The 11,506-nt window shown below is 34.0% G+C and overlaps 1 long non-coding RNA gene across 1 annotated transcript; it reads right to left on the bottom strand.

Annotated features, from left to right (window-relative positions):
• Positions 1-595: 595 nt before the first annotated feature.
• Positions 596-4,904, bottom strand: LOC134687117 (uncharacterized). The gene is made up of 5 exons (XR_010101728.1): positions 4,749-4,904; positions 4,250-4,310; positions 3,410-3,541; positions 1,939-2,068; positions 596-716 (listed from the first exon to the last, which is right to left on the bottom strand). It is a non-coding gene; the product is annotated as an uncharacterized LOC134687117 (long non-coding RNA).
• Between the last annotated feature and the right edge of the window lie 6,602 nt (positions 4,905-11,506).

The raw sequence follows: 11,506 nt of genomic DNA, 5'->3' as shown, positions 1-11,506 counted from the left end.
TCGTTTGAATTGTTTTACATTGTCATATCGGGGCCTTTTATAGCTGACTATGCGATATGGGCTTTGCTCATTGTTGAAGGCCGTACGGTGGCCGGCCTATAGTTGTTAATGTCTGTGTCATTTTGGTCTCTTGTGGACAGTTGTCTAATTGGCAATCATACCTCATCTTCTTTTTATATTTTATATCAAATAAAATCATGGAAAGGCATTTTATTTTGCAATACCATCCGAAACATCACAGAATGTCAAAATGAAAAAGTTTCCTCGCAGAACTACCGGAGTACTATGGTACAAGTTGATCAAGCTAACCAATAAAAAAACCCCACACATATTTTTTTCTGAAAGCTATCATGGTTGACACAAAAATTTACTGTTCAAAACTTGACATTCAACTTCGTTTTTCTTTTCTTTTCTAGGGAACATCGACAGATTTTAACCTCGGAGCATTTAAAATAAATTAACTTGTATTAACTTGTAAAAGTATGGATTATAAGTGTTCGAAATATTTTCCGTTTTTCAGATACAAATTGTGTGTGTGTGTTATTTATAAACAAGTTCATATATTGAAACGAATTTAAGCATATTGAATTCACACTAGCAGAAAACAGATTTTATTTCATATTGATTTTAGTAAAGGGTATAGTTATAAAGACTAATTTAATAAAGTTTGACTGTAAGACTTTTCTTTTTTTATTATTAATCTGCTAAAGCTTCATCTGAAATTAAAAAAACATAAACATTTCAACAAAATTAAAATAAACAATTGTTAAAAATACTAATTGTTTTTTTATTTGTCATAAATAGATAAAGAGAAACATGAAAACTCGAGTTCGAGGATGCAACGTACGTGCTCCAAAGGAGCAAAAGTTTTAGTGTTCTAAATACATGTTACGAGTTCTTAAAACAATCATAAACCAATAGACCACTTTCGAGTTCATCCGTTACCGGGAAAAACTCGTCAATTATACGCGCCTTTATCACCGTCATTTGTGCGTTTAGGGGCGTCGTCACTTCCTTCCAATGTTGAGCGAGTGGTTGGAAAACTATAATTCTATATTGTACGAATTATTCGGCAAATTGAATTCTCAAAATTGACAATCAACACTGCTGTCATTAGGGGATTGTCAGTAAGTACCTACAGAGCAACCATTATTTCTAGTTTATTCTGCACAAAGACGATCACCAAGACGCTTGATGAACGTAAATAGTGCAGGGATACAGGCGAGCCCCTCTATCTGGTAAATGACGTCATAAAGGCGTGCATAATTGACGAGTTTTTGCCGGTGACGGATGAACTCGAAAGTGGTCTATTGCAAGATTTAGGCGACTTTCTATGTCATAAATTGAAATTTCTTACAGGATAAGCAAATTAAGAAATGCGCACATAAAATTTCAATAAAAAAGCGATACAGTTTCATTATGTAGATCAATCTGCACTTTGTTTTTTGCTAACCTGCTTGGTCTATGTGCCTTTTAGTGTTTCTTTCTTACATGTGACGTGGCTCTGTACTTATTCATCCCGTCATTGTGTCATGGTAAATGTTTGTTTATATATCCGTTTATTTTTATAGTGATTAAGATAATAACACTATGTTGACTACTGACATTTTTACCTTTATGTCGGTTTTTTTCACACATTGTTGTCTATATGATGGAATTGATGCGACTGTCATACATGTGAGAGGTTGAGCTAGCTATTAAACCCAGGTTTAATCTACCATTTCTAAATAAGAAAGACATGTACCAAGTCAGGAATTTGTTTGATGTGTTTGAGCTTTTGATTTTGCTATTTGATTAGGGACTTTCTGTTTTGTATTTCCTCGGAGTTCAGTATATTTGTGATTTTCCTTTTTGCATGGACACGGAATAAAAGAATATTTTTGTTTGCCATAAAAGATAATTTTATAACATATTTATAACAAAAAGTGAAACGGTTACCTTTTTATTAAAATAAAGTATTGTTGTTGTTGTTGTAGTTACAAACAATCTTCTTTAGGAACGCATCCGATATGACCACGGCACCTAACTTCTCCTTCCCAAAGACACTTTGCTTTGTTACCATATTTTTCTGAAAAGATGGAAATAATGCTCTGTATATAGTGTTGAAACTGTTTGGCAAAACTAATATAAACAAATGAACGTATACCGGTATAGAGGACTGGAATTAGAGAATAATTAACCTTTTTCTCCTTTCAAGATAAACATTTCTTTCGGCGTTTAAATCCTTTTTTGTCATTTGATTCTTTTTTTAATTCAAAATAGAAATAACATTCAATGTCACTAGTGCATCAACGAGACAGCAGACCATAAACAAAAACACAGGAAAACCTGTTAAACTAGAAATGTAATAAAACAAAACAAAAATAACTTCTTTATAGGCACAGTGTATAAATTCAACAATCAAGTGCGAAATACTTCTTCACATAGCCTTATTGGCAGGAAAATTTCTAAAAGTTCTTCTGAAAAGTACGTATCTGGTCCGAGACCACCATTGTCGTCCCTTGATTTTCGTTGAGTCCCTAGTGTTGACAGTGGGTTACTTGCCATTTATTTTTATACCTCTTCCAAATTTATTTCTCCAAGTTTAATGCCTCAAATTGCAAGTAGGGGGATAAAACTACACTGTAAAAATATTTGGGTCCAGAATTTTAAAGGAAAGTAGTGATTTGGTCCAGCTGAAAAAGGTTGAAAATGAGCACTTCGGAAGCTGTCAAAGGATTTCAAGACGCCCTAAACATAAAATTGTCCATATTTTGAGTTAGAGACGATGAAGTTTTCTATAATTTTGATATAATTTGTCCCAAAAGTAGTACATCACACTGTTAAAGTTTCTTGAAGAAAGCGCAGGTAGGATTTTTTTTATTTTCATTTATGTTCTAAAAGAAATGCACTACGAATTAATTGTGTTCTCGGACCATCTATCGATAATCAAACTTACGATAGAGTTCATCTACCGCTATAACAGTTCTTGTGAAAAAAAACATCGTTTTCAGGCAATTTCAATTCTACTTTACATGGTCACAGAAAATGCATGCCACGTTATCAAAATAAAGACAATGAACTCTTTCGACTGTTACTGCAGAATGCATTGAGTGTGGAGGTATAGGTAGAACCGAGAAGTCATTATTAGGTTAGGTATACTGCCCCCCTTTCGGAGTAGTCTAGTTTTACTGACATATATATTGGTTATCTGTCGCACTAGTCTACTCTTAAAGGAAGGTAGTTTACCTAGCGTAATTATGACTGCACGGTTCAGATAACAAACAAGCTAGCAAAAGATTCTACCTTTACCTACACACTCAATGCATTCTGTTATAAATTTTATGAATTATAAATGTTGATTGACTTTTACCTCCTGGGTAATGATTATTAAGTTATTAATGCGAAATTGTTTATTTGGAATATTTACTCTGACTGCATTCTTCATAAGACTCATCAGATTCATCCTTGCAATCGGGTACACCATCACAAAAATCTCTGGGATGGATACAGCCTTTTCCCGTAGGACATGGTTTGTTAAAGCCTTGACACTCTCCTGAAACTTCAAATAAAATCAATGTGTTATCGACTATTACAAAATTATAAAAATAACATTTTAATGAAGTAGAATAGATCAGCTTATCGGACTTCTCTCCGAGAAAAGAACCATGAAACAGACATTTAAATAAATGGAAAATGAGACTGAGGACGTATTATCAAACATAAGAAACACGACGGGTGCTGCATGTGGAGCAGAATTTGCTTACCCTTCCGGAGAACCTGAGTTGACCCCCAGTTTTTCGTGGGGTTCGTGTTGCTATTGTAACCATATTTGTGACATTTTTACCTATTTAGTCTGTTTGTTTTGTTAACACATCGTTGCCAATATAATGGAATTTGATGCGACTGTCATACAAGCGAGAGGTGTAGCTAGCTTTAAACCCAGTTGTAATCATACATTTTCTACATAAGAAAATCCCTGTACCGATATGACAGTTGTTATCCATTCGTTTGATGTGTTTGAAATTTTGATTTTGCCATTTGATTATGGACTTTCCGTTTTGAGTTTTCCTCGGGGTTCAGTATTTTTGTGATTTCACTTTTCTTCAATACACTAGGAATTTTGTTAATAATTATTTTATGCCTTTTTAAATTACAATGATTTCGTACTTTTTCTACTTTGATTTATCTGATAATTTAATTTTGTTAACTGTATCGTAATAACGGTTTGGAAATCAAACAATGTATACTTAATATATGTTTTACATACCAGAATAACTTCCAATAACAAATAACACAGCAAAAGCAATTAGCAGAATCTTCGTTTCCATCTGAAATGTTCAATATTTTCAAAGACTTTTTACTTGAAATCTAAAGATCATACTAATAAACTTAGTCATTTCAAATTCACAGAATACATTAATTTAAGGATACAAATTAGGTTTAGCCAACTCCCTTTCCCATTGCTTATTTAACTGGAACGTGTGTAAGCATTCATAAATAAATTTATATTAGTATTTAATAATGAAAAAAAAAATAACGAAAAAAAACATAAACCCACACACTAATGTATATTATCAATAAAGCATCGCTGATCCTATGAGGAGTATTTTATTAGTTTAACCGAAACCCTCTCTTGTATTGTCAGCTTTTTATTTTAATACACCTTCATTTACTTATTGAAAGAAAAAATCGAGTTAACAAAACTTTTTGATGAATTCGTTAACAAATAATTAGTCGGGTGTTTATTAATAAAAAAAACTCCTTACCTTTTTAACTTCAAGATTTGAAATACACAACGTTTACTCAAAAAGTGGGAGATACTGCTGATCATAACATACGTCCGGTGACTAAACAAGGGAAATTCATCCTTCATAGACTAATAAAACAACAACAAATTTAATTTATTTTAGTGGTTTAAACATCCCGAGATGATAAATCAATCATTCATTTCCTATCTAATCAACCAGAAACACATTGTACTAACTTCCTTTACAGTTTGCATAGCCGGATATCTAATTACAATATCAGTACAGCAAATTACAATGTTACTCTGCCAAAATAAAATTAAAAAATATTAACATACATGTAGTAAAAATGAAGAAAAACCTGGGGTGGTGTTCTCGAAGCTATCTTAGGATAAGGACGTGTCCTAAGTCTATCTTATGGCAAGTCTTTGTCCTAAGTCGAGTTCTCGAAGCTCTCTTAACTTTTGATATATCTCATTTTTCGTCCTAACTTTAGGACACCCAATAAGGTGTCTTAAGAGCATCCTATCTTCATCCTAGTGTAATAATGTTTGGATTTCGCTTTTTGCTCATTATTTTACGTGAAAATGAACATGAAATGAAACGCACCATCGGTTATTAACTCGTATATAAAGAAATTGTGCATGATTTTAAACTTTGAACTTCGTGTTTCACGATATGATTACACAACAAATTTAATTCTCATTTCAAAACAAATTGTTTTCAAGTTTAGATAACAATCCTTTTTTATATAATAACATTGGTAATTATGCATTTAATTCTGTACATGTTATTATAAAATTCGTAAACAATTTTGTTAAAATTTTTCGTCATTAATAAATGTTTTATCAAAAAATAACTTTAAAGATTTAAAATTTCGACTTAGGAAATGTTTAGGACGTCCTAACATAAGATTCGTCTGAGAGAGCTTCGATACACAACTTAAGAGTGTCCTAAGTCGATCCTAAGTCCATCCTAAAATCGGACTTATCTATGACTTAGGACGAATCTTAGGATACCTTCGAGAACACCACCCCTGATTTGTAACTTGATAACAATTATTTGTTAAACACCACTTTCAGTACACTTTGTCTACAAGTTTTAAGTGAATGAGGAAGCCTGAGAAAACTAGTAATCATAGTTAACAAAGGTAGGAGTCGGAATGTATCTTGCTACGAGCGGGTGCCAACTCTCACCCATCCTTAGTGTTGACATACTAGTGAAAATTGATGATCAACTACGTAGACAACTCGAGGTTATGCATAGTCGAACGGCGAATAAATAGGTTATACCAAATTTATCAACAGCGATGAACACATTATAAAATGCGATGAAGAAGAAACATTCTCTATTGGAAATCATGTATCTGCTTATATATTAGACGGTGGTAATGCCCTTTACCGTCAGGCGTCGAAATGTCATTTTAACGTCAAACTGATTAACATTTTATCGGGATTCGTCAAGATAACTTTATTTGGATTCGTTAAAATAACTATTTCGGGATTCGTTAAAATAAATTTATCGTGATTCGTCATGTGTCTCAAATAAATAACCATTACCGTTTTTATTCGAAAACAAATAACGTGATTCGTCAAAGCCGAACGATTTCTTTTCGTCATGAAGAAAATAAAACCCGCATTTTTTTTAAAGTCCGCACTAAGACCATGCAGATTCTTCAGGTTCACAACGTAGCTCATATAACGCAAGTAGGGACGGGACGTCAAGTTACCAGCAGAACAGAGACGTGTTTGTAATCATGAAAACGTTTTAGCCTGTGTCATTTATTTCATTGATTATTAAATATGATATTGAAATCTATTAAAGATAAAGATTATACAAGATTAATATGATTAACCATTACATTGCAATATGCTGATATGATTTACAATGAGCGACCTTGTTAAAGTTATCCTAAGTTTCTTTGACAAGGAAATTCCACTTGAACTTGAAAGGGACAGGTTTCAAGAACATATTGATGACACAAAACACGAAAGTTAATAGCGTGAAGTTTACTTCACGGGGATCAAGGGGAGATCTAAAAAAACTAGGGTTTAAGGATTATGTACTGAAATGACACCGCCTAGAAAGACATTAGGGCAAATCTGAAAATTATGCAATAAACACCCACCAGAAATGGACCGTATAACGCCCAATTTTGTTGAAAAATGGGGAATTGAATAGTAAGCCAATATACGATATATATGTATACAAATACATCTTTAAAAAAAATGTCTCTACATTAAAATTTCAAAACGATGATGCCGATTTACCCCCTTTTATGATCTTTAACATGTCTATAAAAATAAGAGGATTCTCTGAATCCTTTACATCTTAAACATCCCCAATTTAAGCTGTGAATACTTTGCTAATTTAAGCAGATTTTTCAAATATAGATAAACATATTTTTATTTTATATCTAAAGGTCAATATCAGTTTTATATTTATGATTTATTTATTCATGTGTATGACAGATTCCAACAAGTCAATTACTTAACACAATTCCAACCACTCATGGTTTATTATGCATATAGTTATCAAAAGTACCAGGATTATAATTTTATACGCCAGACGCGCGTTTCGTCTACATAAGACTCTAACGTTCCAAACGAAATTTAGGAGTAAGCATGCATTTCATAGATAGACGCCATTTTGCTGTAGTCAATTTATATGAAACTCGAGTATAAAAATCTTATTATCACACTTGTTTCAACGCATACCGCGACATGAACAATTTTCGACGATGAAAAAAATAGTCCAATGAAACCTACAGTGTTATTTAGTTTAGAATGTCTAGAATGTTGATGACTACTTGTCGCAGTCTTTTGAATTTTGGGTTTGAATAAAACAATTTAACAAGATCTTATCAAGAGTATGTATACATTTGCAGTAACGATTTTCATTAAATATGCATCATGATTTTCCTTACATTTATTAATTTATTCTCTTTATATCCTTGACACTGTAATTTTTAGGAAAGATTTTTATTCATTTTAGGTATAAATCCTAATTAATTCAAAACAGTTATCTAAGCCGTCTTCGACAGAACCTTTGGAAGTTTCATGGGGAGGATATGCGAAGGGAGACAGCTCACTACATTAGTGACTTTCAGCCCGTTACAGAAGCATCAAAAAGCGGGCTCCTTACCACTTGTCCTTAGCAACCACCATCAACATCAGAGAAGGCTCCATGATATCAGTGTTTGGCCACAGTTTTCTGTCGGGTTGTACTTTCAAGTCTCGATGAATTCAAGGCATCTTTAACCTCCACCTACGGCAGAATTTTAAAGGCGGGTTCATCAAAGAAGGTCCTGCGCAAACGACAAGGCACGGCTGCTGGTACTGCCTCCTGAGTGACTTATGTGTGTAATGAGGTAGATGTTGATGTCAGAACTCCTGGAGAAGGTGCTGGTCTAGATGTCATGATTGGAAAAAAGTTACAGTGATGCTGGTATTTCACTTCCAGAGGTTCTTTGTGTAGACCGTGGCTGCTGCGGACAAACTATGTTGGCAGAAAGTTAAACCAGTGGATAGATAAAAAGATCAGTCTGAACATCTGGCACTTCATGGAAAGAATAGCTAGTACCTGCACCACTGAATAGCATCCTCTGTACCCTAAGTTCACGCGCCAACTTTCTGGTTGTATCTTCCAGTGGTTATTGATTATTTTAAAGGACAAGCAGTATAAATGCCCGAAAAAATTTGCACACACAAGAAAGACATGAAGGCTGACTTGAGGGCAAAGCATAATGCTGAGAATTATAAATGTGAATAATGTGGGAAAAGTCTACAACTACGAGCAAGGTCTCCGGTCGTATATTCAAAGCTTTCATGTGGGAAAACACTTTGCTTCAATTCTAACTTTATTAAGCACTTGAATCAGAAACATGCATGCCTGCATGCATAGAAAAAAAACGTGCATGAAGATTCTCCTGCGACTGCGGATAAAAAAATAATATGATACACGCTCTGATTCTTCATAATTCGTAGTTTTGTAGGATTTTGTCCCATGAACATTTACCTAATATCCATAGAACTTTTTTCATTGAAAACAATCAATAGAAACTGATCAGCTTTTAGTACAAATCCAACAAATGCACCAACATATTAAAGCAAATACTACGACAAAGAGTATTACACACCGGACTTCACTTTAAACTGAAAGGATTTGTGGACTTATGCAAAATTTAGTGCCACATATTAATTCAATTCACATGTCAAATCGCATTTATTCTTCTTTTGTTACATTCTTGTTTGTGGGGGTTAACCTGTTTTCGTTTGAAAGTGATCCTTTTGTAGTCATTGTTTATTTGTAAAGTCGTCCATTAAGCTTTTTCTTCATAATTTTTAACTTGTGAAATAAACCAAGAAAAATTAATGGACCTGAAACTGTCTCTGACGAATACTTAAAGTATTCACACTTCATTATGGCATAATAGGGTATGGGTCAGACTTGAATCAGCAGTGGCTTCCCGGGGGCAGAACAATCACATTTAGACACCTGTAATTTATGAAATAAAACAATATTTACTATGTTTTTATTCAGGATACATCAATGTTTTTTTCAAGTCTTAATCACTAATATAATGTTGGGTGATCTCACAGACGCAACCTAAAGAGGGATCCTTACCACTTGTCCTTTTCAACCGACACCACCATCAGAGAAGGTTCCTTCATATGAGTTGTTCTGTTGGGATGAGCTTTCACGCCTCGATGAAATTAATCCATCTTTAACCTCCACCTACGACAGAATTTTAAAGGCAGATTTAACGAAGAAAGTCTTGCGCAAGCTTTTAAGGCACGGCTGCTTGTACCGCTGAACATGGGCAGATGTTGATGTCAGTAGTGACTACTGGATAAGTTCTGGTCTAGATGCTATGCTTTCAGTGTTGCTGGTATTTCACCACCAGAAGTTCTTTATATAGACCGTGGCTGCTGTTGACCAAACTTTGTTGGCAGAAAGTTTCACTAGTGGAAGAAGATGAAGGTCAGTCAATATATCTGGTACTTATTGAGACGAATGGCTAGTACCTGTACCACTGAAACGCATCCTCAATACACTTAGTGCGTGTGCCAACTTTCTGGTTGTATCTTTCAATGGAATTTTTATATTTATGAAATAAAAAAAAGTGTTTTTTTTGTCAATTCAAAGTTTTAAAAGAGATCACAGTATGTTAATTTTGTTAGTTACATAAATTTAAATTGAGGGATTTTTCGAAAACTATCAACAAAAAATACTAGAAAAGTGCAACATAACAAGGATAAAAAATGTCTAATAAGGGATTTGGGGACAACAAAAGATGACAAATATGGGTTCGTTTCTTTCCTGGATTCTATTTGTGGGACCTGGAAAAAGAAAAAAAAACCATAGATTCAGTTTTATGGTTTTTAATAATTATTTAGTTAAATAAATAAACATTTGACGCCAGCCACTTGTGTCCCAATAGTTTGTCTGCGAATGCGGCTCACATTACTTTAATAACAAAAGGATTTAATGAAATACAGAAACTCTTGCTAGGGCCATGCCAATGTTCCAGATTGGAGTTAAAAAATTACATTTGCTTTGTATTCTAATATGACGTGCTTCATTCGCTTTATGAATAAATCCATGCTCTCAATCCAATAAAATTTGGTTGCACATGCGTATATTAATTAATGCATAATAATAAATTTTATCAAATTGGCATGTATTTAATATATTTGATTAACTTAAAACACTTCCAACCTCTTAAATGATGCACATGTTGTAAAACATTCTTTAATATGACTGTAACGTGTTGCAATTCGAAATTGACATATTTGACCTAGATACGACAACCGTTCATGCTGGCTGTTCAAACTGCACATTGCCAGTAGTTTGCTTGTTTACAAACAAAAACGGGAGGTTCATGGAAGAGGCCACACATAGAAATTCCTTTATTGTCCTAATCAGAATCGAAATAATTGATGCAAGCTTTACTTTATTGTAGTTTTAACATGGATAGGCATTATATTCGTGTTATTTTAATCACGAATATAATGCTTACCCATGTTAAAACTAAAATTAAGTATAGCTTGCATCAATTATTTCTTAAGTAATGATTTTCATCAAACATGTTAAATATGCATCCGAAATTCGACTGACATTTATTAATCTATTAAAATTGAGAATGGAAATGGGGAATGTGTCAAAGAGACAACAACCCGACCATAGAACAGACAACAGCAGAAGGTCACCAACAGGTCTTAAATGCAGCGAGAAATTCCCGCACCTGGAGGCGTCCTTCAGCTGGCCCCTAAACAAATATATATACTAGTTCAGTGATAATGAACGCCTTACTAAACTTCATATCTTTATATCTTTTACACTGTAATTTTAATAATGTTTTGTATACAATGTAGGTATCATTCATAATTAATTCAAAACAGTTATTTGAGCCGTCTTCGTCAGACCCTTGAAAAGCTGCATCGGGAGGATATGTGAAGGAATACAGCTAACTACTTTTAACTGTCAGACCTCACAGACGCAACCAAGTGAGCGCTCCTTACCACTTGTCCTTTTCAACCCACACATCATCAGAGAAGGTTATATCATACCAGTGGTTGGCCACAGTGTTCTGTCCCGCGTCCATGAAGTCAATTCATCTTTAACCTTCAACTACGGTAGAATTTAAAAGGCAGATTCCACAAAGAAGGCCCTGCGCAAAATACAAGGCGCGGCTGCTGGTACTGCTTCCTGTGTGAATAATGTGGGAAATGAGCATGGGCAGATACTGATGTCAGTAGTGTTGCCCTAGATGCCAT

Source organism: Mytilus trossulus, chromosome 10, assembly GCF_036588685.1.
Source record: "Mytilus trossulus isolate FHL-02 chromosome 10, PNRI_Mtr1.1.1.hap1, whole genome shotgun sequence".
NCBI lineage: Eukaryota > Metazoa > Mollusca > Bivalvia > Mytilida > Mytilidae > Mytilus > Mytilus trossulus.
Note: the sequence above shows the minus strand (reverse complement) of the source record. Positions and strands in the feature narration are given on the sequence as shown.